The following is a 27,470-nucleotide window of genomic DNA, read 5'->3' on the forward strand; positions in this document are numbered from 1 at the left end:
CCCATGAACTCCTCAGTCAATGGAATTTTCCAGGCAAGAACACTGGAGTGGGTTGCAATTTCCTCCTCCAAGGGATTTTCCCAACCCAGGAATCAAACTCACATCTCCTGCATTGGCAGATGGATTCCTTACCACTGAGCCAAGTTGTTAATTATTTTCCTTAAGAATTTTGAAAGTCTTCCTCTATTGCTTTGTAGCTTCAAGTGCTCCTGTTCAGAAATTAAAAATCTATGTCAAACACTGATGAGACCACCATTCAATATCTGAAATAAAAGAGTAAACCTGGATATACTGCTTGCTATGGTAAAGGAGAGCTATGCTGGTCAGGCGTGATTTCTCCAAGCAAAGCAGACTGCTAAGCCTGTCTGGGGTTTTAGGGAAGCACAGAGTTCAGAGACTAGTGGATTTTCAGAGGCTTCAGTGGGTTGCCATCATCTGCAGAATCACAGTTCCTTGGGTGTGTTTATTGGAGTGAATCCATCCCTGATGGGCCAATGATCAGAAGTGAGCAACTCATGCTGATAGGTTGGTTTTCAAAGGCATATTCTTCCAGGGTGTGGGGAGGAGGTGCATTTTATTGATTAAGAGTTTAAGACCATTTTAATGGCTACTTGTTACCATGACTATAGAACAATTGCCTTTATCCATGTTTTGGGGAACATTTATATTCTCACTGATTGCTGAGCCTATGTGTATGATCTGGACTTTTTGTCCTCTTTACAATCTTGCAGGATCTTATCCTTGCCCTAAATGTGAAATTTCACAATGTTGTACTAGCATAAATCTGTTTTCACTTGGTAAATCTTTCAGTCTGGAAATTCAGATTATTAACTATTTCTCCTCTCCATCTTCTCTTATTTTTCCTCTCTTTTTTAAAGCTAATTTTTCCATGATCAGTTTATTAATTCTCTTAGAGTTTTCTAAATCTATTTTCTGTCTTCTTTCTACTGATAAAATTCCTTCACTTTATATTTTAAACTTTCTATCAAATATTTTTATTTCTGTTACTGTATTTAATTTCTAAGACATTCACTGTGTTTTTGGAACATTCCACTTATTTACTTGTTTGTTTATTTATTTGGGGGTAGAGTTCTATTTATTTGGGAGTAGAAGTCAATAAAGGACAGAAATGGTGTGGACCTAACAGAAGCAGAAGATATTAAGAAAAGGTGGCAAGAATATACAGAACTATACAAAAAAAGATCATCATGACTCAGATAACTGCAATGGTGTGATTACTCACCTAGAGCCAGACATCCTGGAATGCGGAGACAGTGGGCCTTAGGAAGCATCACTACCAACAAAGCTAGTGGAGGTGATGGAATTCTGGTTGAGATATGTCAAATCCTAAAAGATGATGCTGTGAAAGTGCTGCACTCAATATGACCACAAATCTGGAATACTCAGCAGTGGCCACAGGACTGGAAAAGATCAGTTTTCATTCCAATCCCAAAGAAAGGCAATGCCAAAGAATGTTTAAACTACCACACAACTGCACTCATCTCACACGCTAGCAAAGTAATGCTCAAAATTCTCCAAGCCAGTACAAATTCTTCAGCAGTACATGAACCAAAAACTTCCAGATGTTCAAGATGCATTTAGAAAAGGCAGAGGAACCAGAGATCAAATTGCCAACATCCACTGGATCATCGAAAAAGCAAGAGAGTTCCAGAAAAGCATCTACTTCTGCTTTATTGACTATGCAAAGGCCTTTGACTGTGATCACAACAAACTGTGAAACATTCTAGAAGACATGGGAATACCAAACCACCTGACCTGCCTCCTGAGAAACCTGTATGCAGGTCAAGAAGCAACAGTTAGAACTGGACATGGAACAACAGACTGGTTCCAAATTGGGAAAGAAGTACATCAAGGCTGTATGTTGTCACCTGCTTATTTAACATATATGCAGAGTAAATCATGAGAAATGCCAGGCCAGATGAAGCACAAGCTGGAATCAAGATTGCCGGGAGAAATATCAGTAACCTCAGATATGCAGATGACACCACCCTTATGGCAGAAAGCGAAGAACTAAAGAGCCTCTTGATGAAAGTGAAAGAGGAGAGTGAAAAAATTGGCTTAAAACACAACATTCAGAAAACTTAAGATCATGGCATCTGGTCCCATCACTTCATGGTAAATAGATGAGGAAACAGTGGAAACAGTGGCAGACTTTATTTTGTGGGGCTCTAAGATCACTACAGTTGGTGCCTGCAGCCATGAAATTAAAAGACGCTTACTCCTTGGAAGAAAAGCTATGACCAACCTAGACAGCATATTAAAAAGCAGAGACATTACTTTGCCAACAAAGGTATGTCTAGTCAAAGCTATGGTTTTTCCAGTAGTCAGGTGTGGATGTTAGAATTGGACTATAAAGAAAGCTGAGCGCTGAAGAATTGATGCTTTTGAACTGTGGTGTTGCATAAGACTCTTGAGTGTGCCTTGGACTGCAAGGAGATCCAACCCGCCAATCCTAAAGGAACTCAGTCGTGAATATTCATTGGAAGGACTGATGTTGAAGCTGAAACTCCAATACTTTGGCCTCCTGATGCAAAGAACCAACTCATTGGAAAAGACCCTGATGCTGGGAAAGATTGAAGGCAGGAGGAGAAGGGGATGACAGAGGATGGAATGGTTGGATGGCATCACCGACATGATGGACGTGAGTTTGAGTACGCTACAGGAATTGGTAATGGACAGCCTGACGTGCTGCAGTCCATGGGGTTTCAAAGAGTTGGAGGCGACTGAACTGAACTGAGAATTCTGTTCTTTTTCATAGTTAACAGTCATTTCACTTTGTGATGTTTTTGACCTTTAGTTCAGTTCAGTTCAGTTCAGTCGCTCAGTCGTGTCCGACTCTTAGCGACCCCATGAACCACAGCACGCCAGGCCTCCCTGTCCATCACCAACTCCCTAAGTTCACTCAAACTCATGTCCATCGAGTCGCTGATGCCATCCAGCCATCTCATTCTCTGTCGTCCCCGTCTCCTCCTACCCCCAATCGCTCCCAGCATCAGAGTCTTTTCCAGTGAGTCAACTCGTCACATGAGGTGGCCAAAGTATTGGAGTTTCAGTTTTAGCATAAGTCCTTCCAATGAACACCCAGGATTGATCTCCTCTAGAATGGACTGGTTGGATCTCCTTGCAGTCCAAAGGACTCTCAAGAGTCTTCTCCAACACCACAGTTCAAAAGCATCAATTCTTCGGCGATCAGCTTTCTTCACAGTCCAAATCTCACATCCATACATGACCACTGGAAAAACCATAGCCTTCACTAGATGGACGTTTGTTGGCAAAGTAATGTCTCTGCTTTTTAATTGCTATCTAGGTTGGTCATAACTTTCCTTCCAAGGAGTAAGCTTCTTTTAATTTCATGGCTGCAATTAGCATCTGCAGTGATTTTGGAGCCCAAAAAAATAAAGTCTGCCACTCCCACGAAGTGATGGGACCAGATGCCATGATCTTCGTTTTCTGAATGTTGAGCTTCAAACCAACCTTTTCACTCTCCTCTTTCACTTTCATCAAGAGGCCTTTGAGTTCCTCTTCACTTTCTGCCATAAGGGTGGTGTCATCTGCATATCTGAGGTTATTGATATTTCTCCCGGCAGTCTTGATTCCAGCTTGTGCTTCTTCCAGCCCAGCGTTCCTCATGATGTACTCTGCATATAAGTTAAATAAGCAGGGTGACAAGATACAACCTTGACGTACTCCTTTTCCTATTTGGAACCAGTCTGTTGTTCCATGTACAGTTTTAACTGTTGCTTCCTGACCTGCATACAGGTTTCTCCAGAGGCAGGTCAGGTGGTCTGGTATTCCTATCTCTTTCAGAATGTTCCACAGTTTATTGTGATCCACACAGTCAAAGGCCTTGGCATAGTCAATGAAGCAGAAATAGATGTTTTTCTGGAACTCTCTTGCTGTCTCCATAATCCAGTGGATGTTGGCTATTTGATCTCTGGTGCCTCTGCCTTTTCTAAAACCTGCTTGAACATCTGGAAGTTCACGATTCACATATTGCTGAAGCCTAGCTTGGAGAATTTTGAGCATGACTTTACTAGCATGTGAGATGAGTGCAATTGTGTGGTAGTTTGAGCATTCTTTGGCATTGCCTTTCTTTGGGATTGGAATGAAGACTGACCTTTTCTAGTCCTGTGGCCATTGCTGAGTTTTCCAAATTTGCTGGCATATTGAGTGCAGCACTTTCACAGCATCATCTTTCAGGATTTGAAATAGCTCAATTGGAATTCCATCACCTCCACTAGCTTTGTTCGTCGTGATGCTCTCTAAGGCCCACTTGACTTCACATTCCAAGATGTCTGGTTCCAGGTGAGTGATCACGCCATTGTGATTATCTTCGTCATGAAGATCTTTTTTGCACAGTTCTTCTGTGTATTCTTGCCACCTCTTCTTAATATCTTCTGCTTCTGTTAGATCCATACCATTTCTGTCCTTTATCAAGCCCATCTTTGCATGACATGTTCCCTTGATATCTCTAATTTTCTTGAAAAGATCTCTTGTTTTTCCTGTTCTGTTGTTTTCCTCTATTTGCATTGATTGCTGAGGAAGGTTTTCTTATCTCTCCTTGCTATTCTTTGGAACTCTGCATTCAGATGCTTATATCTTTCCTTTCCTCCTTTACTTTTCGCTTCTCTTCTTTTCACAGCTATTTGTAAGACCTCCTCAGACAGCCATTTTGATTTTTTGCATTTCTTTTCCATGGGGATGGTCTTGGTCCCTGTCTCCTGTACAATGTCACGAACCTCCGTGCAGAGTTCATCAGGCACTCTATCAGATCTAGACCCTTAAATCTATTTCTTACTTCCACTGTATAATCATAAGGGATTTGATTTAGGTCATATATGAATGGTCTAGTGGTTTTCCCTACTTTCTTCAATTTATGTCTGAATTTGGCAATAAGGAGTTCATGATCTGAGCCACAGTCAGCTCCTGGTCTTGTTTTTGCTAACTGTATACAGCTTCTCCATTTTTGGCTGCAAAGAATATAATCAATCTGATTTCGGTTTGACCATCTGGTGATGTCCATGTGTAGAGCCTTCTCTTGTGTTGTTGGAAGAGGGTGTTTGCTATGACCAGTGCGTTCTCTTGGCAAAACTCTATTAGGCTTTGCCCTGCTTCATTTCGTGCTCCAAGGCCAAATTTGCCTGTTACTCCGGGTGTTGACTTCCTACTTTTGCATTCCAGTCCCCTATAATGAAAAGGACATCTTTTTTGGGTGTTAGTTCTAAAAGGTCTTGTAGGTCTTCATAGAACCGTTCAACTTGGGCTTCTTCAGCGTTATTGGTTGGGGCATAGACTTGGATTACTGTGATATTGAATGGTTTGCCTTGGAAACGAACAGAAATCATTCTGTCATTTTTAAGATTGCATCCAAGTACTGCATTTCGGACTCTCTTGTTGACCATGATGGCTACTCCATTTCTTCTAAGGGATTCCTGCCCACAGTAGTAGATATAATGGTCATCTGAGTTAAATTCACCCATTCCAGTCCATTTTAGTTCACTGATTCCTAGAATGTCTATGTTCACTTTTGCCATCTCCTGTTTGACCACTTCCAATTTGCCTTGATTCATGGACCTAACATTCCAGGTTCCTATGCAATATTGCTCTTTACAGCACCGGACCTTGCTTCTAGCATCAGTCAAATCCACAACTGGGTATTTGTTTTGCTTTGGCTCCATCCCTTCATTCTTTCTGGAGTTATTTCTCCACTGATCTCCAGTAGCATAGTGGGCACCTACCGACCTAGGGAATTCCTCATTCACTATCCTATCACTTTGCCTTTTCACAGTGTTCATGGGGTTCTCAAGGCAAGTATACTGAAGTGGTTTGCCATTCCCTTCTCCAGTGAACCACATTCGGTCAGACCTCTCTACCATGACCTGTCCGTCTTGACCTTTAGTGTGTCTTTAATTTTTCAACATTACTTTTTCCCCTTTACTTTATTTTCTATCTTCCAGGTGAGCTTTCCTCAGATTTCTCATACGTAGTTTTGTACTTGACAATATTTAAGCGTGTGATACTTAAATATTGACTGGAAGCTCTGAGGATGTGAGAGATGAGTTAGTCTGATGTGAGTTTTCTTATATGAGCATCAGGGTGGGCTGTTTATTGGGGAAATTTCTGTTGTCAGTACCTTTCCAGTGTCATGGCTTTCATCACAGACTGGCCATATTCCCAGAGAAGACTCTTTCAGTGTCCTGCCAGGAGGGTGAAGATCTAGCTTTCAGTGTCCTGGACTTAGAACTGAGAAAGATCGCATGTTATCACATGGAGACATGTCTCCAAAGCAAATATGCATACATTCATTTATTCCCCTGTTGATAGTCCTGCTCTCTCGCCTTCTACTGCACTGATATTCCTCCATGCAGACCATCTATTTTATTTCATTCTAAAGATAAACCATCACTCTGCCAGTTAAGGAAGTTTTTGGATGCTGCTTGGATCTGGGGAGGAGTCTAAGGATCCAGTTCCTTCTTAAACCGTCTTCCTAACAATCCTCCTTATTAAATCTATACCCCTTTTATTTTCACTTCCACAAGGCCCTGCTGTCATTAGTTTCTAAGTTTTTTTTTTAATTGATTTTGGTTTGTTTGTTTGTTTGTTTTTTGCTGCCAAATAGCATGCGAGATCTCTTCTTTATCCCTCTTTTACTTCTGCTTATTCTCTTCTTGACAGGTTTGCAAAAGCCACTTTGTCTTCCAAGAAGGCATCCCCAACTACTGCAGCATCCCCCACCCCAACCTTCTTCCTGAGGTTTTAAGCTCCTCAAGAAATAGGACAATGTCATCCCAACTATTGTGTGTCCTTGGTGCCTGGCACATGATGCCCCACAGTGAGGTTTCAATGAGTAAATAGATGAGCTCCCCCTACCCTTTTTGGTTGCACTTTGTGGCATGTGAGATCTTAGTTCCCCGACCAGGGATGGAATCTGTGCCCGCTGCAGTGGAAGCCCAGGCTCTTAACCACCGGACTTGCAGGGAAATCCTAGTTTCTAAGTCTTTGATTCTCTGTAAATCAGATTACTTCTTAGTATTCTCTATTGTTTGATTGAATTCAACTTTCTCAGCTCTTTTTATTCCATCCCTATATATTCATCTGCTATCCAACTTCCAAAATGATCCCTTTTCTAGTTCTCCATATATTGGGTTTAAGCCTTAAAATATCCCTTCACTGGCTGTGTTAGTCCACTAACAGAAGGGCAAGAGAGTCAAAGTACATGTTAAATCTCCTCTCTTCACACAGAACTTGCTTTTTATTTTCTGTTTATGTGAAGTATGATAATGGTTTCGTTATTGAATCTAGCTCATAATTTATGTGAGATCAATCTAAAACTGATATATGAAAGATGACTTCAATTACAATAAGCTTAAAGCAAAGCTCTCCTTCCTAACACTACAAACAAGAAAAAATAATTTGGCACTAACCCAGTGAAGGGGGACACATAATTATAAATCAAGATGAATATGCCTGGGAATACTCTTTCCATTCATTTCTTTGCCCTTGCTAAATTGCAGATTGTGTAACAACCTTAATAAGAAAATTCCTAAGCCTGTGCAAACTTGTGGGAGAGGTGTGGTCATGCATAATCACACACTAAAATCTGCCAAGGCAGTGCGTACTATGGAATTCATAATTTCCATTTTTATTGCACACAGTAGCTCAAAGCCGGAAACAAACATGTTCATGAATATGTGTCAGGTTAATTACTTTTTCCAGTTGTACCACAAGTTTAATACAGGCTTCTCAATAACCTGTTGCTAGAGTAACCTATTTGCTAATCTTATGATAAAGCACACACGAGGTAAATTAATGTTGCTCTGTTAATTGCAACCTTTTTTTTTCTCCAGAGCTCTGCTCTTCTATAGTCTTTTGAGGATGACTGGCTTCCTTAGCTAGAACCAAGCCAGACAACAACACACTGTAGCACTGCAAAACAAAAATAAGCAGAAAGTACATGTGGGCTGTTATTCAGTTGTTCCATCTCATTCTGAAGTGACCCTTATTTGCTCCTGAAGCTATTGTCTACTCTCCTTTCCTTGATTCTGCCACCTCTTGTAGGTGGCCTTGGACCTTACACTGGTCTTTTCTCACTTCTATCCTCTTTCATTCCTAAGCAGTGTTTGCCGAGATTACTCAGACTCTCTTTACTAAAAGGTAACTTACAGGGACTTCCCTGGTATCCAGTAGCTAGGACTCCACACTTCCAAAGCATGGGGCCTAGGTTTGATCCCTGGTCACAGAACTAGATCTTGCATGCCACAACTAAGGGCTCTCATGACGCAGCCAAGATCTACGATACCACATGTTGCAACTAAGACAGTACAACTAACTAAATAAATAAAAATAAGTATTTTTTTAAAAAGGTAACTGACAAAACAACTCAAACATAATGAGCTTCAATAGGAAATCTTGATTTCCCACCTTAAACCCAATCCTTCACTTCTTTAACCATACATTAGTTGATAATAATAAAAGCTTATATAGGAGATTTATTTAGCTAGGTGCTAAATACTTTTCATATATTAACTATTTTTACCATCACAATAGCCCTATGAAATAAAATCTATTATACGAACTTTTATAAATAAGAAAACTGAGTCCAGACAGTTTATGTAATTTGCTCAAGCAAAAATCCCTGGTCAGTGGCAGTCCATATATGTGAACTGTACCCCCAGTCACCCAGTTTCCCAAGCCAGAAACCTAGAAATCAGCATTAATTTCTCTTTCTCTTTCTCTCTATATATATTCTTACCATCTTAGGCTAAGTTACCATCATTTCTCACCTGGCCTGGTGTACCAGCCTTCCAACTATTTCCATTCATCTTCCTTATTTTTCATATAACTGGCATGTGAATCCATGATCATAATGGAAGATTTTTAACAAACTTCTTTCAAAAACTGACTTCATACCGTCAGAATAGTTGTATGGATAAAGATGTATTAATACCTTTATGGTGTGGACAACACAACTAACAAACCAAGTCTGACAGACATTTGTGGAGTACTGCCCCCAAACAAAATAGAGAATACATACTCTTCAATAAAACATGGAGCATTTACGAAACCTGTGTCATAGGCCACAAAATGATTTTCAATAAATAGCAATTATCAAATAGACTATAATCTTTGATCACCATATAATAAATTTATAAATCAGTAACAAAAAGATGATCACTTCCTCTGCTGTTTTCCCTTTACTCTTCCCCCTATGAAAGGGAACTACAACTCCCAGGCTTCCTTGGGCTCTGATAGTGGGAGGCACTGACAGCACTGACCTAGATTAGCAGGCAGAAAGGGGAAAAGAAGGATGTTTCTTGGTTCCTCTGGATTGTCTCTCTTGGCTCCCAGCTTCTGTTGGGCAGTTCCCACTTTGGCTCTAACTCACTCCAGATGGGTTCGGCTTTAAGCTTGGATGAAGCCACCTCCTTCTGTTGTCCCCGCAGGCATAGAATTGGTAATGAATTCCTGCTGTTGCTAAGCTCTGGATTGCCTCAGTGTCCCCAGTTGCCTCCTCCGTCTGTGGCCACCGTGGAATCAATTCTCTGTGTTAAATTTCTCTCTAGTCAAATCTGTATATCTATAGCTATATCTATCACATATCTATCATGACCAATACAACCCCATATACTTAGAAACTATAGCTAAATAATTCATGGGGTAATGTTTACAAATGAGGAATTACACAGTCTATGTATCACCATTTGGGGATGTTGGTAAAGAAGTACTTACAGTGAAATTTCTGTCTCAAAAAGCAAGCTCTGATGTTGATCCTCCTCCAAGTTTGGCTAACTTGTCTGTGCTATATTCACCACTCTTTAACACTTTTCCTTTCTTTTACCAATTCTGTATCATTCTTTGATTTTTGAAGCAACTGTCATTCTGTTGAAAACCTCCACTGGGGACTTCCCCGGTGACCCAGTAGCTAAGACTTGTCGTTCCCAATGCAGGGGATCCAGGTTCAATCCTCAGTCAGGGAACTAGATCTCACTTGCTGCAAGTAAGAGTTTGTATGCCCCAACTAATCACGTGCCACAACAAAGGCTGAAAATCCCGACTGCCAAAACTACTACCTGGTGCAGGCAAATAAATATTAAAAAAAAAAAAAACCTCCATTGATACTATTAGCCTTGGAAACAATAGTTTTATCCTCTATGTCTGCCTCTGGCACTGACTTTATGCTGGTTTATATACTGCAGATGCTGATTGCAGCCATGAAATTAAAAGACGCTTACTCCTTGAAAGGAAAGTTATGACCAACCTAGATAGCATATTAAAAAACAGAGACATTACTTTGCCAACCAAGGTCTGTCTAGTCAAGGCTATGGTTTTTCCAGTGGTCATGTATGGATGTGAGAGTTGGACTGTGAAGAAGGCTGATCGCCGAAGAATTGATGTTTTTGAACTGTGGTGCTGGAGAAGACTCTTGAGAGTCCCTTGGACTGCAAGGAGATCCAACCAGTCCATTCTAAAGGAGATCAGTCCTGAGTGTTCATTGGAAGGATTGATGCTAAAGCTGAAACTCCAATACTTTGGCCACCTCATGCAAAGAGTTGACTCACTGGAAAAGTCTCTGATGCTGGGAGGGATTGGGGGCCGGAGGAGAAGGGGACAACAGAGAATGAGATGGCTGGATGGCATCACCGACTCGATGGACATGAGTTTGAGTGAACTCCGGGAGTTGGTGATGGACAGGGAGGCCTGGCATGCTGTGATTCATGGGGTTGCAAAGAGTCAGACATGACTGAGTGACTGAACTGAACTGATACTCTAACATTTGTATCCCCTGCCTTGCCTTTTCTCCTGAACACCATTTCCATGTTCGCAATTGTGTATTAGACATAGAATACGTTTTTCAGAACATCAAATTTGACTAAATTCATCATCTTGCTCCCCACCCTCTAGAATCTGCTGTTTTAATCCTCTCTCTGACCCTATCACTTTCCCAAACAGCCATCCTTGAAAACTCAGACACCTTCAAAGCAGACACTGTATCTCTTTCACAGTAATCTCTTTTGTTCCAAGCAAAGAACCTGGCGTGGAGCGAGTATGCAGTCAATGTATTTTGAATCATTGGAAGACCCCACCCTCTTTCTTGGTAATGCCCTCTCATATTTATTCTCTTTGTGTTTTCTATTTTCATTGTGACTAGTTTTCTTGACCACTCACCTGGAGAGAGGCACAGGATAGGCTGAAAGTCTGAGAGTTAAATTATAGCTCATCTGAAACCCTGAGAGTGAAATTATAGCTCATCTCATAATAGTGTTCAACAAAAGCCACATTAAAAGCAAAATGCTTCTAAGTCAGTTAGAAGGGTAAGACCTGACTGGGGGTTATAAATGCTGATAACATAATGGAGAAAGAATGTGTTGATCTGATGGGGAGCTGGTATGTGGAAAAGACTGCCAAGGCTAATACACCAGCAGAGCCCCTTCAAGTTCTTTCAGGATACTTCCCTGTCCCAGGACTCAGCTTCTCCCAGGGATGCATGTATCCCAGTTGGTTCGATTTTTTGGCATAGCTGGATTTAGCTTCTCAAGAACCACATCTAACCACCCCTTGCATTTCTGGCAGTCCCAAAGATATTCCTTCAATTGACCAGGCTCTGAATGTAAAAATTATTTCTGACTGTTAGCCCCGTCTAGTCCTTACATCTGCCTGATTGATCTTTTTCCATTTTTAGTCTCTTTCTTTCTCTTATTTCACTCCTCCCTTCTCTCTGCCACCCATAATTTATAAGGCACTCATTAAAATAAACCCATAATAGTCCTTCAATTAGATCTCTTTGCCTCTTTCCACCCCTCCTAAGAGTCCTGCCCTCTTGGCACCAGATTTCTCATCCTCTTTTTTTTTTTTCTTTTTAAAAAACTACTTATTTATTTGGCTGTGCTGGATCTTAATTGTGGCATGCAGGATCTTCAATCTTTATTACACCATGCAGGGTCTTTCCTCACAGCATGCGAACTCTTAGTTACAGCATGTGAAATCTAGTTCCCTGATCAGGGATTGAACCTGGGACCCCAGCATTGGAAGCACAGAGTCTTAGTCACTGGACACCAGGGAAGTCCTGATTTCTCATCTTTTTGATGCCTTTCACTGTGTAATGCTGTAAGACTGAGGAGTGTATGAACATTCCCAGCAGACATTCCGTCCTGGCATTTCAAATAGGCACTGCCTTCCTCAGCAAACCCAGTGGTTCCCCTCTAGCCAGTGTCCCTGTGGGTTTCAGGCAGGTGGCATTTTCTGTCCTTCCGTGAACAGTGTTCACACTCCCCCCACTGCCTTTATACTCAGGGTGCCCAGTCACAGGCACACTTCAAAGTCCCATCTCCTCCTAAAAATCTCTGCTGATAGTCCTGGCTGACACTGATTCATTCCTCGTCTGGCCTTCTTCAGGTGCAAGGACATTTAGATGAGATGGATTTGCCATGTAGCTAATGAGGCTTCCAGGCTTCCCAGGTGGCACAAGTGGTAAAGAATCTTTCTGCCAGGCCCGAGATGTAAGAGATGCAGGTTCAACCCCTGGGTCGGGAAGATCCCCTGGAGGAGTGCATGGCAACCCACTCCAGTATTCTTGTCTGGAGAATTCCACGAGCAAAGGAGTCTGACAGGCTACAGTCCATAGAGTAGCAAAGAGTCGGACATGACTGATGTGACTAAGCGCACACGCACGCACACACACACACACAAAATGAGGCTTCCATTTGAGGGCTCCCTCCTTGGGATAGTTCCCTCCAAAAACTGTAGGCCTAACTTTTATTTATACTTTACTATTTTTTCTGAAAGAAGATCTTTCCAGTTGTAAAAGCCTGAGGTCCTACTTAGTGTGGATCTGTCCCTGAATTGGGGCAGTTAATTATATTCTTTCCTTTCCCTAAAGTATTTTCTAATTGATTAGTGTTAAACAAATTTGTTTTCCAAATTTGGTGTGGCCTGCTTGCTACATAATGTTGTCTAATGTATACTGTAGTAATTAAAAAGGTCATCAGTAGAGTCCCTCAGAGCCATATCCAAAATTATCTCTACCATTTCTTGCTCTATTGCATGTTTTATTTCTCCACTTGATTGAGCCTCGGTTTATTTATTTGTTAAGTGGGAATGATTATAGCAAGGGCTACATTATGACTTTCTGAGGCCCAAAGGCATTTTGCCCTCATGGATGCTTACTCCATAAAAAACATTTTAAATTACATTTTATGGCTATGAGAAAAACTAATATCCAGGGACGATTATATTCCTTTATTTTCCCTTCTGATTCTAAAAGAAACATTTTCATGGACCTCTAAAAGCATTTTGAGTCCTAGGCATTGTACCTAGTGAGCATAATGGATAAGTTGGTCCTTATTACAGTCTCCACAGAAGGTAAATCCGGTAAATAATAAATGAAACAGTGCATGTAGAGCATTTAATAAAGTGCATGACACGTATTAAGTGCTCAATAGAGATAGCTATTATTACTGGGTTGGCCAAAAATTTCATTTGGATTCTTTGGGTTTTTCCACAAGATGGTACGGAAAAAACCTGAATGAACTTTTTGGCCAGCCTAACATTTTTGTTATTATTTGTCGTTATTTCATTCTTCTTTTATATCCTTCACAATGAATAACAGAAGATAAAAGCTTCCTTGGGCTTCCCTGGTGGCTCCAGGGTAAGGAATCCCCTGACAATGCAGAAGAGGCGGTTTCCATCCCTAGGTGGAGAGGATCCCCTGGAGAAAGAAACGATGACCCACTCCAGTATTGTTGCCTGGGACATCCCATGGACAGAGGAGTCCTGCAGCTACAATTCATGGGGTCCCAAAGAGTTGGACTGACTTAGGAACTAAACAATAACAACAAAATCAGTTTGACCAGAGCATATTTTACACTAAACTATCTGTAGTCTTATACGATAAACTGAGGCATACTAAAAGTTTTAAAAGTGTGAGTAAAAATTGACTGGAAGTTGGCCACATCAAACCAGAAATGGTTAGGAACCACTTCACAGACAGAAGCTAAGGGAAAGACTTTTATAGAGAAAAGGTGGAAGCAAAGCAAGGAAATTGATTGGTTACAGTGTTAGGTGGTTGCCTTATTCAGGGAAGCCTAGTTGGCTGTTTGTGATAGGTTGTCCTTAGGTTTTGATTTTTTCAGCTGGATGCATTTCAGCCTTAGGTTTTGGTTTGCTTACATAGGCTACTAAAGTGTGATATTAAAGCCACCTCAGTCTAATGGTCTCCTTGTTTAATTAATCTAGCAGTAGCAATAGGTATTGGGAAACAGAATTATCACTTAATTGTATATTGTAATATACAATAGCAATTAAAGCATTTATTATGTGTTTGCTTATGTTTCCAGATTGGATACACACCCTGTATTTTCAAGAAGATACTATTTGCCAAGAAGTTGCTAAGATACCTTCAGCTTGAATTTCCCAGCAGAGACTCTTAAACACTAGAATCTCGGACTCTACCCAAGAGGTTCTAGCTCAGTGGCTCTGGAGTAGGACCTGAAAATAAGTATTTTTAAAAAATCTGACTCCCATGGTAATTTTGATTTGTTGGAAATCACCATCATAGGCAAGTACAGTGTTGGCTTAAAGGATGGTATGTGGGGCTATAGCTAACCTCTTCCCAACTCTAACACCCACAAACCCCCAACTCTGCAAATAAAAACAGTATGTCTGCTATGCAAATTCAAGTTCCAGTCAAGTCCCCTAGGCACTCTCTTCCTGACCAGATTGCATCTTTAAGCGTCCTTAGTAAAATAATTTTGGAGTCACCAGCAGAAGATATATAATCTTGATGACAAATTGAAGAAACCTGAGCACTGAAGAATTGATGCTTTTGAACTGTGGTGCTGGAGAAGACTCTTGAGAGTCCCTTGGACTGCAAGAGATCCAAACAGTCCATCCTAAAGGAGATCAATCCTGAGTGTTCATTGGAAGGACTGATGTTGAAGCAGAAACTCCAGTACTTTGGCCACCTTGTGCGAAGAGCTGACTCATTGGAAAAGACCCTGATGCTGGGAGGGATTGGGGGCAGGGGGAGAAGGGGACGACAGAGGATGAGATGGTCAGATGGCATTATCGACTCGATGGATATGGGTTTGGGTGGACTCCGGGAGTTGGTGATAGACAGGGAGGCCTGGCGTGCTGTGGTTCATGGGGTCGCAAAGAGTCGGACACAACTGAGCGACTGAACTGAACTGAACTGATGACAAATTGAAATTATAATGGATTAACCACTTCCCTGGTGGCTCAGAGGTTAAAGCATCTCTCTGCAATGCAGGAGTCCTGGGTTCGATCCCTGGGTCAGGAAGATAGCTTGGAGAAGGAAATGGCAACCCACTCCAATATTTTTGCCTGGAGAATCCCATGGACGGAGGAGCCTGGTGGGCTACAGTCCATGGGGTCGCAAAGAGTCGGACACGACTGAGCGACTTCACTTCAACCACACTTGCAGGCCTCCAAAAATGGAGTCAGGTGGCCACTGAGGATCTGATCTAGGACACATCTTCACACCATGAGAACTTGAGCTCTCTTTGAACTGTCCCAGACCCAAAGACACTACCAGTTGTATTCAAAATAACAAAACAACACTTGCCAGCTGCAACCTTATGGTCTCAAGGTCTCCCTTTGTAACTAGGCAACCTTTTTAGACTCCAACCAATTCTTACTTAATAAGCACCCTTACTTCTTGCCAGCTCCAATTATAATTCTTGAAAAACAATTCAAGTAACTCATAGTAATCTTCAGTTTTCTTCCCTTATAAGCCATTTTGTGTTCTGGCAGAACACAATTCAGCTGCTTCTTGAATCTGTGTATCCTGTAGTCCTAACAATCCCCAAATTAGCACTTTTCATTTCAATCAGTTCTCTGTTTCTAAAAGTTGATTAACAACCCCTATTCTAGGAACGTCCCTGGTGGTCTAGTGGTTCAGAATCCACCTTTCAATGCAGGGAACATCAGTTTGATCCCTGGTCTCGGAAGATCCCACATGCCATGGAGTCATTAAGTCCGAGAGCCATAGCTACTGAGCCCACGCACCACAACTACTGAGCCACACACCCTAGGACCTGTGCTCCTCAACAAAAGAAGCCACCCCAGTGAGAAGCCTGAGCACCACAACCAGAGAATAGCCCCACTTCCCACAACTAGAGAAAGCCTGTATGCAGTGATGAAGGCCCACTGCAGCCAAAAAAAACAAAACCCTATTCTAGCTTCTAGGGAGCTTCCAGGATAGATGCACATAGAGCACTAGAAGAGAACATTTTCAGGACTGAATAAGCACTGCTGGCCTTGAGAATTCAGAGGAGGAGGAAGCAGTCACTATAGGCTGAGGTTTGGGGAGAGGCCTCACAGTGAAGAGTGACAGCTGATTCATGAAAGAAGGTAGACCTGGAATGTGTCATGGCCAGGAAAAAAGAGTACAGGACTGGGTCTAGGAATAAAACGGGTTTTGCCATTCACTAGCTTGGTTTCTTTGAAAATGAAGATACAGAAAAATATAAATCTGTCAACATCTACTCTAAACAAAGCAAATTTGGTATAAGAATATTAATATTTGCAGACATTTAATTTAATGCAAAAAGAGGGATATAATATTAAGATAAGCAACTGTCTACCAGGAGGATAGAATCATCCTCTACTTGTATGTATTGCCCCCTCGCCCTCCCAAAAAACGGCCTTGAAATATGTTAATCCCCAAACTTGGAGAATTTAAGATATCTCTCTCAGATAATGATGGATCAAGCATTTAAAACATTAATAAGGATAATGAATAATGATTTGAACAACAAAAAGGAGAAACAAGCACAGAGCTTCAGTGAAATAGCTTGTCCAAGACTATATAACTAGTGACAGAGCAGAGATTCAAACCCAGGAAATCTATTGCCAGCCTGTGGCTAAAGTAGAATTATGAAAATGTATTTACATAAAAGTATTAAAAACAAGTCAACTAAACATTCAGTATTCAACTCAACAACTTTGAAAATAGATAAATCCCCCAAAGAGGAAGCAAACAAAAACTTTCAACACTCAAAGCTGACTCTTTGAAAAACCTATAAAAATAGGTTTCTTTATATATTGACAGAGAAACTCACAGAGAATGAAAATATGAGAGAAAGAGATGTGAGTAAAGAAATGGACATAAGTAGAGAAATATCAGAGACTTTTAAAATTATGGATGAATAGTGTAAAGAATTTTTTACCAATAAACTGAAAAGTTAAAGTGTATTTTTTTCTAGAAAACAAAAGTTAACAAAGTTCCAAAAAAAAAGATGAACCAATACCCAATAAAGAAATGGAAAGTACTCAGGACTCTTCCAACACTCCTTTTTTCACTTACAAAAAGAGAAGATACAGAAACTGTTATGGTGCATTTTACAAAACTTTTAAAGAAATGATAATCCAAAGTTTTAAGAGATTTACAATTACAAGTAGAAAAAGGAGGGGGAGGAAAGGCATGAATTTTATTTTATGAAGGTACAAGAGCAATACAAGAAAAGGAAAGATGAAACTTTTCGAGGTAAAATTAATAAAGAGGTCTTTAGTCTGAGATCCAGTGAAATGTGCTTGCTATGTGGAGGTAGAAGGCAGAGGGAATCTTAATGAAACTGCTGGGTTCTCCTCACTGACTAGTTTTCCAGATTATGAAGAATGACTAGTTTCCCAGATTATGAAGAATGAGACATCATCATTCTGCATCATCATCCAATGCAAAGGTAATTTTTTAAATTGGATCCTTCTATGACCTGAAGAAATGAGTTTTTATTTCCCAGTGCCATTACCATTGATATTTTGCTGTTCTTCTTGACCTTAGGTAGAGTGGAACATGCCTGAGCACCATTATAATCTCACTGGGATACCACACAGTCAGTACTCTACAGGTAATCTAGTATTAGAAACTGCAAGAGTTTTGTGGGACCCAATGACTCCAAGCTCCTACAGCAAAGCTTCAACTAGATCAGCTATTGCACAACAAGACTGCTTTTGATTTCAGCTGCTTTTGTTCCTCCTCTTTGGTCACATGCCTTATTTTTTCTATTTTTATAGTCAACAGTTGGCTAAGTAGCAAGTTCACAAAAGGTACTTGCAGGGTGTCATTTGTCAAAAGCTCTTTTAGTTTTAATTAATTAGTTAATTTAGTCTTCTTGATGCTGTGGATAAAAAGGCTCTTTGTATCAGAGAGATGGTACTTAATATGTTTTAGCTTTTCCTGCTTTTCACCAATAATCCAACTGATAAGAGTTTTAAGAGCCATTTCATTTTATAGCATATGTATATAATTATATAATTTGCTATTTGCCTATGGAAGACAGCATTGAATATTCATTAGGAATAAAGACTTTGGAGTCAGAAAAGATGCGATTTAAGTCTTGACTCTAATAGAAAATGGTGTGGAAATAAACACACCCAGTTGTTAATAGAGGTTACCTCTGGAGGCCGGCAGGCACTCCACTTTTACTTTACCCACTCTGGATTTAATGAGCATATTAACTTTTTTAACTTGAAGAGAAGGGAAGGAAAGGAATAGGAAGAGAGGTAATTTTGTGACCAGAGGCAAACAATTCTGCCTCTGTACTGCAGGTTACTCATGCATTATATAGAGAATACTGAAGGATTATTATGAGGAATACAGGAGATAAATGCCTATAAAACATTTTGCACTTCACTTGGCACAAATTCAGCATCCAACAACTGTTCACTGTTACCCCTAGGCAAAATGCTTAACTCAATATTTGCCATGTAGTAAGTGCTCAAAAAATGGTAAGTAGTCAAACAAACAAAATATGATGAGTATTCCTTCTTTTTTCCCCCAGTTTTATTGAGATATAACTGTGTAAGTTTAAGGCATACAGCATAATGATTTGCCTTACATTCATCATGAAATTATGACCACCGTAAGTTTAGTGAACATCTATCATCTCATATAGTTAGAAAATTAAAGAAATAGAAAAAAAATTTCTTTGTGATGAGAACTCTTAGGATTTACTCTCTTATAAGTATGTATATATAACATACCACAGAGTTAGTTGTACATTATATCACAGTGTTAATTGAACATTATAAGATAAGTACTTACTTGTCTTATAACTGGAAGTTTGTACCTTTTGACTAACTTTTATCCAATTCCTCCTTTCTCTTCTCTCCTCTGATAAGCACAATCTGATCTCTTTTTCTATGAGTTTGTTTTTGAAATAAATTGGAGCTACAACACTGTTAGTACATGACACAGTGATTCAGTATCTCTATATATTTCAAAATTGTCACTATAATAAGTCAAGTTACCATCTGTCACAATACAAAATATTGCATAGTTATTGACTGTTTCTGCACACTATACATTTCATGCCCATGATTCACTTATTTTGTAACTGGAATTTTGTTCCTCTTAATTTTCCTCACTTATTTCTCTCCTCTTATCCCCATCCCCCCAAATGATAGGTATTCTTACTAAGTATATTTTTAAATTTTATTTTTCTTGTTCTTGTCTATATCTGGACAGTTTTCTTTGTATTTTGCTTTGAGTTATTTGCTATTGGTTCTTTGTTTTAAAAAAAATAAAGGCCCAAATTGAAGGACAGTTTTTGAACTGGCCTAAACTCTTCAAAAGTGTTAATGTCATAAAAATAAAGATGGAGAAGCTATTAATGCTAATTTTATGATACTTATCATTGAATATTCATTAATATCTGAAATCATAATAAAATAATTAGTTAATAAATATAGAAACCCTGTGATCCATTGCTAATATAACATAAACTATGTGACTGCCCTGAAGGATAATTTGGCCAAATCTTTCAAAAACAGAAATGAATATATCCCTTGACTTAGAAATTCCACTTCTAAGAAATTACCCTATAAAGATGCTCCTATTTGTGTGAAATGAAATGATACAAATAAAACAATGTGTTCTTTGTGTGAGCAAAGTTTAGAAACTTGCTGGACCATCAGTAATGCGATACTTAAATAAATTATAATACACTCAAACAATAGAGTAAAATGGACTTACTATACCGCTTTAAGTGTACTTTTCTGGAAAGAATTCCAAGAGAAGGAAAGTTAAGAGAATAAGGCAAAGTACAGAACATTGGGTAGAATATGCCCCCATTTGTGTGTGGGGAAAATGTATGTGTGTATGCATATGTATGCATTGATTTTTATAAAAATATATGTGTCTATTTATAGTTTATATTAAAATATATTAATATATATATTTATGGGGCTTCCCAGGCGGCACTAGTGATAAGGAATCTGCCTGCTGATGCAGGGGATGCAAGAGATGCAGGTTCGATCCCTGGGTAGGGAAGATCCCTTGCAGTAGCAAATGGCAACCTGCTGCAGTATTCTTGCCTGGAAAATTCCATGGACAGAGGAGCCTGATGGGCTTCAGTCCATGGGGTCGCAAAGAGTCAGACCCGACTGAGCAACTGAGCACACGTGCACACCTATATTTGTATCCTTATATATGTCTGTATACATACTTTTTGGAGAAGGCAATGGCAAGCCACTCCAGTACTATTGCCTGGAAGGTCCCATGGATGGAGGAGCCTGGTGGGCTGCAGTCCGTGGGGTCGCTAGGGGTCGGACACGACTGAGCGACTTCACTTTCACTTTTCACTTTCACACATTGGAGAAGGAAATGGAAACCCATTCCAGTGTTCTTGCCTGGAGAGTCCCAGGGACGGGGGAGCCTGGTGGGCTTCTGTCATGGGGTCACACAGAGTCGGACATGACTGAAGTGACTTAGCAGCAGCATACATACTTTTTAATACATTGATATATGTATGTATTTGTAAATACATAGTATACCTCTAATGATGCTTTAAAAAAAATTGAGGACACTGTTAGCTCCAGAAAGGAAACTGAGTTACTGGGAGATAGAGAGTGGGTGTCATTTATTTATCTTGGTATGTACCATTTTGTATTTTGTGCAATGTAGAGGTATTATGTATTAAAAAAACACTAAAGAATAGAGATACTACAGAATGTTGGAGAGTCGATATGAAATGTTGAAAGAAGTGAACATTTGTTAATAACATGAGTACAAGCAGATGGAAAGAGAACTGTACTGAACAATTCTCCAAACATAGAAACCATCTACTAGAGAAAGTCAGACAAACATGGCATGTCCAAAAATCTGTTTCCAGTTTACAGCTTTTCCTTTCATGGGGTAAGGATGTTCACATGATTCATTTCTTCACTTTTTAAAAAAAAAAAACTAAGGTAAAGGAGTTAATTTTATTGTATATGAATTAAACTGCAATTAAAAATATAATGAATTTTTAAGAGGTTAATAATGATGACTCATTCATACCATGGAATACTGCTCAGCAATAGATAGAAAGGAAGTATTGATACATACACAAGTTGGATGAATCATCCAGGCATTGTGCTTATTGAAAAAAGCTTGTCTCAAGAGGTTACGTGCTGTAAGACTCCATTTATATGGCTTTCTCAGAGACAAACTGTAAAAAAGAAGAAAGATAAGTGGTTTTCAGGGACTGGGAGTGAGTGACTGTAGAGGGATGATGGGAGAGAGTCGTTTTTGGAGGGTGGATGATGGGATGGTTCTCTATCCTGGCCATGGAGGTAGTTGCGTGAATCTATACATGTGTTAAAATTCATAGAACTTTACCTCAAGAGCAAAAAATCAAAATAGCTATGTAATAATATATGAACTTAAAATGTTTTAGGTTAAAATACACACACACACTTAAATGTGGGGGTTCTTGCAAGAGCTATCTCCAAGCTAGCATTCATAATTTTAGCATTTAAATTTTGCTTCTATACCAAGAGTCAGCAGGGTTTGGCTGGTGATTTGATATTGCGATCATATTGTCCTATTCAACATGACAACCCTAACCCTCTCCATGATTCTCTTAGAAAGACTCAGGGAGTATTTAATAATTCCAGAGTCTCATCATTACAGGAACACGGTGGCTACACATTGTAATTTCCCTCCCATGTGAATGCACCAGCCAGGTTGACATTGGTGGATGGTCATGACACACCCTGTAACACAGTTTTATGGTTCATTGTTACAACACACCTTAGGTGCCAATGTGAAGATGACTAAATGGAAGGAAAGAACCAGGGATTCCAGGGCAGTGTCAGATCTGAAAAAGCAATCCCAGCACCAGTTCCTTGTCTCACAGTGGCTTGGCAACTTCACCTCTCTCCAAAGTAGAGAGGAAAATCAAGTCAAACAGGCCTTCATGAAACATGGCATGAAACACCACATGTCACCTTTATTCCTGGAGGAAACACTAAACAAGTACTTGTTGAGGTAAACTATTATATATTCTCCCCATTTCTCACCTAAGCAGTTGGAAGTTAACTATCTTCTTGAAGACATGGAAAAGCAAAACAGCTACCTGGCAATCTTATATTTCCCCTGCTTGTAATTCTTTCATAGCCTACTTATTTTACACATTTCTTCTAGACTTCAACTCAAATAGCTCTAGGAAAAGCCACTTGTTATAGAGCAAAATAGGCTGATGGTTCGAATTATCCATCCACAGAGGAAGAAATGATCCTGAAGAGAAAGCTGCATAAAGTATTTCCTGGTTGAAAAGGCTCTGGAATCAATGTCTCGAATTTGAATCTCAAGTCTGAAGTGTATCAGCTGTGTGACCTTAGGTAAGTAACTTAACTTATCTGGCCTCAGTTTTCTCTCCATTCATTACAGGTGCTAAAGGAGCCTACTGAACTGGGGGTAAGATTAAATCACATAATGGCTATAATGCGTCTAGTTGGAGGCTTGTGTGTATGCTCAGTAGCTCAGTTGTATCCGACTCTGCAACCCCAGGGACTGTAACCCACCAGGCTCCTCTGTCCATGGAATTCTCTAGGCAGAAATACGGGAGTGGGTTACCATTTCTTCTCCAGGAGATCTTCCTGACCCAAGGATCAAACCTGCGTTTCCTACATCTCCTGCATTGGCAGGCGGATTCTTTACCAGTACACCACCTGAGAAGCCCAATAAACGGTTTGAAGTGAAGTGAAGTGAAAGTCACTCAGTCGTGTCCGACTCTTTGTGACCCCAGGGACTATACAGTCCGTGGAATTCTCCAGGCTAAGATACTGGAGTGGGGATCTTCCCCACCCAGGAATCGAACCCAGGTCTCCTGCATTGTGGGTAGCTTTTTTTACCAGCTGAGCCACAAGGGAAGCCCAATAAACGGTTTAGTGAGGCTTAATGCATATGCAGGACGTGTGAACCGTTTTCACATGCTAAGTCATTAACGTGACAAGGAAGGGGTGGGACTTTCCAGGAAGGTGTTTAAATTCCTTTTGCTGCCCAGTTCATCTACTGTGTTTAGGGTGACCTACAACACTCCCAAGGTCTGCTGCCTGCTTCCCTGTTGGCATGGTGTCCTGTTCCCTTCCCTCATGTCCTTTGCTGATCTGCCAGTCAATCTGGGTATCTAATCATCTCAGCGGCGAAGGCAATGGTAAGCCACTCCAGTACTCTTGCCTAGAAAATCCCATGGACGGACGAGCCTGGTAGGCTGCAGTCCATGGGGTCGCTACAAGTCAGACACGACTGAGCGACTTCACTTTCACTTTTCACTTTCACATATTGGAGAAGGAAATGGCAACCCACTCCAGTGTTCTTGCCTGGAGAATCCCAGGGACGGGGGAGCCTGGTGGGCTGCCATCTATGGGGTCACACAGAGTCAGACACAACTGAAGTGACTTAGCAGCAGCAGCAGCAATCATCTCAGAGTTGTTAGTGACTTTGACTTCTCCACTTAGAGAATGATGGCTTAAGAAGTGTACCTTAGGCTGGGAGCAGCTGGGGCCAATCAGCAGTCTTCAGGTAGCACCTCTTACCACACAAGTCAGCCCCACAACCTGGGCTGTGACCCCTTTGTGAACTGGCCACCACCTTCCACTCCCTTCTCGTGGTCCAGGGTCCTTGCACACATTGATGATACTCATGTTTCTGCTTCCCTTCCTTTTCTCTCCTTCCCTCCCAGATCAGAGTGGAATCAGTTAAGTCACTCAGTCATGTCCGACTCTTTGTGACCCCATGAACGGCAGCACGCCAGGCCTCTCTGTCCATCACCAAATCCCGGAATCCACCCAAACCCATGTCCATTGAGTCAATGATGCCATCCAACCATCTCATCATCTGTCGTCCCCTTCTCCTTCTGCCCTCAATCTTTCCCAGCATCAGGGTCTTTTCCATTGAGTCAGCTCTTCACATCAGGTGGCCAAAGTATTGGAGTTTCAGCTTTAGCATCAGTCCTTCCAATGAACACCCAGGACTGATCTCCTTTAGGATAGACTGGTTAGATCTCCTTGCAGTCCAAGGGACTCTCAAGAGTCTTCTCCAACATCACAGTTCAAAAGCATCAATTCTTCCACTCTCAGCTTTCTTTATAGTCCAACTCTCACATCCATACATGACCACTGGAAAAACCATAGCCTTGACTAGACAGACCTTTGTTGGCAAAGTAAAGTCTCTGCTTTTTAATATGCTGTCTAGGTTCATAACTTTCCTTCCAAGGAGTAAGTGTCTTTTAATTTCATGGCTAAAATCACCATCTGTAGTGAATTTGGAGCCCAGAAAAATAAAGTCTTGACCCTGTTTCCACTGTTTCCCCATCTATTTGCCATGAAGTGATGGGACCAGATGCCATGAACTTTGTTTTCTGAATGGTGAGCTTTAAGCCAACTTTTTCACCCTCCTCTTTCACTTTCATCAAGAAGCTTTTTAGTTCCTCTTCACCTTCTGCCATCAGGGTGGTGTCATATGCATATCTGAGGTTATTGATATTTCTCCCAGAAATCTTGATTCCAGCTTGTGTTTCCTCCAGCCCAGCATTTCTCATGGTGTACTCTGCATATAAGTTAAATAAGCAGGGTGACCATATACAGCCTTGATGTACTCCTTTTCCTATTTGGAACCAGTCTGTTGTTCCATGTCCAGTTCTAACTGTTGCTTCCTGACCTGCATACAGGTTTCTCAAGAAGCAGGTCAGGTGGTCTGTTAGTCCCATCTCTTTCAGAATTTTCCACAGTTTATTGTGATCCAAATAGTCAAAGGCTTTGGCATAGTCAATAAAGCAGAAATAGATGTTTTTCTGGAATTCTCTTGCTTTTTCTATGATCCAGCGGATGTTGGCAATATGATCTCTGGTGCCTCTGCCTTTTTTAAAACCAGCTTGAACATCTGGAAGTTCATGGTTCGTGTATTGCTGAGGCCTGGCTTGGAAAATTTTAAGCATTACTTTACTAGCATGTGAAATGAGTACAATCGTGCAGTAGTTTGAGCATTCTTTGGCATTGCCTTTCTTTGGGATTGGAATGAAAACTGACTTTTTCCAGGCCTGTAGTCACTGCCAAGTTTTCCAAATTTACTGGCATATTGAGTGCAGCACTTTCACAGCATCATCTTTCAAGTTTTGAAATAACTCAACTGGAATTCCATCACCTCCACTAGCTTTGTTCATAGTGATGCTTCCTAATAATAGAGTGGAATAGGGCTCCTTAAAGCCTTATAGGGATAGTGCCAATGAAGAACTTTCCAGATCTGGACTTGGTCCAGAGAAGACTCATTAATAAAGATCAACTGGGAACTTCCCTGGCAGTTCAGTGGCTAAGATTTCCCCTTCCAGTGCAAGGAGTGTGGGGTCAATGCCTAGTCGGGAAGCTAAGATCCCACATGCCTTGCAACCAAAACGCCAAAATTTAAAACAGAGGCAATATTGAACAAATTCAGTAAGAACTTTAAAAGGGTCTACATCAAAAAAAAAAATCTTAAAAAGATTGACTGTACACTCCGGGAGTCTATAAGTAGCTGCTGCTTCCATTTATGTTTACCATTTATTGCTTCCTCATAATCTTTGGGAGAAGACAATGGCCACCTACTCCAATACTCTTGCCTGGAAAATCCCATGGACAGAGGAGCCTCGTAGGCTGCAGTCCATGGGGTCGCGAAGAGTTGGTCACAACTGAGCGAGTTCACTTTCACTTTTCATTTTTATGCATTGGAGAAGGAAATCGCAACCCACTCCAGTGTTCTTGCCTAGAGAATCCCAGGGACAGCGGAGCCTGGTGGGCTGCCATCCATGGGGTCACACAGAGTCAGACACGACTGAAGCAACTTAGCAGCAGCAACAGCATAATCTTTGAGTGGCTATCTTGCCAATTTTAGGAAGGCTAAGGAAAAATTCCTACAAATGTTATTTTCTACCACATAATATATTTACTACTTGCCTTGAAATTTTGATTTTTATGTTTCTTATAAAAATATAAATAAAATCACTACTGTTTTCATGCCAAATAGATTATTGTACAACAGTTTACTGTGTATAAGAATATCACACAAATTGGAAGGGTTAGTCCTAGAAGAATTTGACACAACACTATAATAACATAGTATTAATAATGGAACTAGGAATGAAAAAATAATCCATTAAGTGTTCGGAACCTGTGAATATGTGATGAAACACAGCAAGAGGGAATGAAGGATGCAGATGGAATGAAGATTGCCAAGGGGCTGACTTCAAAGAACTGATGTTATCCTGATTATCTGGTTCAGCTGCATGAAATCACAAATCCAGGGAGGCAGGAAAGGAAGTTAGGCAGAAATCTGAAGGAGCTTTACAGGAAACCCTGCCCCTCTTCTCAGCAGATTTCTCCAGCTATTGTTCTATTAGTCTCTCTCCCTTCATTGCTTAACTTATTGAAAGAATTGTCTATGTTCTCTGCCCAGACTTTCCTCACTTCTCATTCATGACTTAATCTATGATGTTTTTGCCTTCACACTGTATTGAAATTGTGTTTCCCAAGGTCACCAATTACCTCCTTGGAGCTAAAGCCAGTGACTACTTTTTGCCTTCTTCTCTTAGAGATCTCTGATAACTCCTCTGTCCTAAGATAATTTTACTTACTTTGATTTGTGTGGTTTTACACTTCCCCACTTCTCCTTCAACCTCTCTGGATGTTCCTTTTCACTCCCATTTGAGGTCAGTGCTTCCCTTGCCTTTCCCCTAAATAATACTTATGATTGGCCTTCCACTTCTTCTGCAGCCTATTAAAAATCATCTACATCCACTATCTCAATGAGAAAGCATATGTTGATGACTCCTAAATATTAAATATCTTCTAGCCCAAAGTTTCCACCTGAGTTTCCAATCTTCATATCCATGTGTCTTCTGAAACCTCCACTTGGCTATTTCAAAAACACCTTCATTTTAGACTCTGATACTCCAGTATGGGTGCAAATGGTTTATTTGGTGGGGAAGTGATCTCTGGAGGCCTTCTAAAGGAATGAGAAATGAGACAGAAAAAGAAAGAGAATCAACAGAGGATGTGTCAGTGAACAGCTGTTGTGGTTGATACCTGAGGCTTAGTCTCATGGGACCCTCTAGACACTGGATGGAAGATACCTCAGAAATGGTGTGTAGAAAGACAAGAAAAATTCCCTTGCAGTCCAGTGGTTCAGTTCAGTTCAG

At 40.5% G+C, this 27,470-nt stretch overlaps 1 long non-coding RNA gene across 3 annotated transcripts in view; it reads left to right on the top strand.

Moving 5' to 3' along the window:
• The window catches only part of LOC129537515 (uncharacterized), a 122,831-nt gene that overhangs the window by 57,154 nt on the left and 38,207 nt on the right, over positions 1 to 27,470 (top strand). For all 3 annotated transcript variants that reach the window (XR_016035515.1, XR_016035516.1, XR_016035517.1), the window contains 3 exons: positions 14,355 to 17,720; positions 17,819 to 17,885; positions 22,524 to 22,641. This is a non-coding gene — a long non-coding RNA (uncharacterized LOC129537515). The remainder of the gene's footprint in view (positions 1 to 14,354; positions 17,721 to 17,818; positions 17,886 to 22,523; positions 22,642 to 27,470) is intronic.

Source organism: Moschus berezovskii, chromosome 2, assembly GCF_049115385.1.
Source record: "Moschus berezovskii isolate FMDL1 chromosome 2, NW_MosBer_1.0, whole genome shotgun sequence".
Lineage (NCBI taxonomy): Eukaryota > Metazoa > Chordata > Mammalia > Artiodactyla > Moschidae > Moschus > Moschus berezovskii.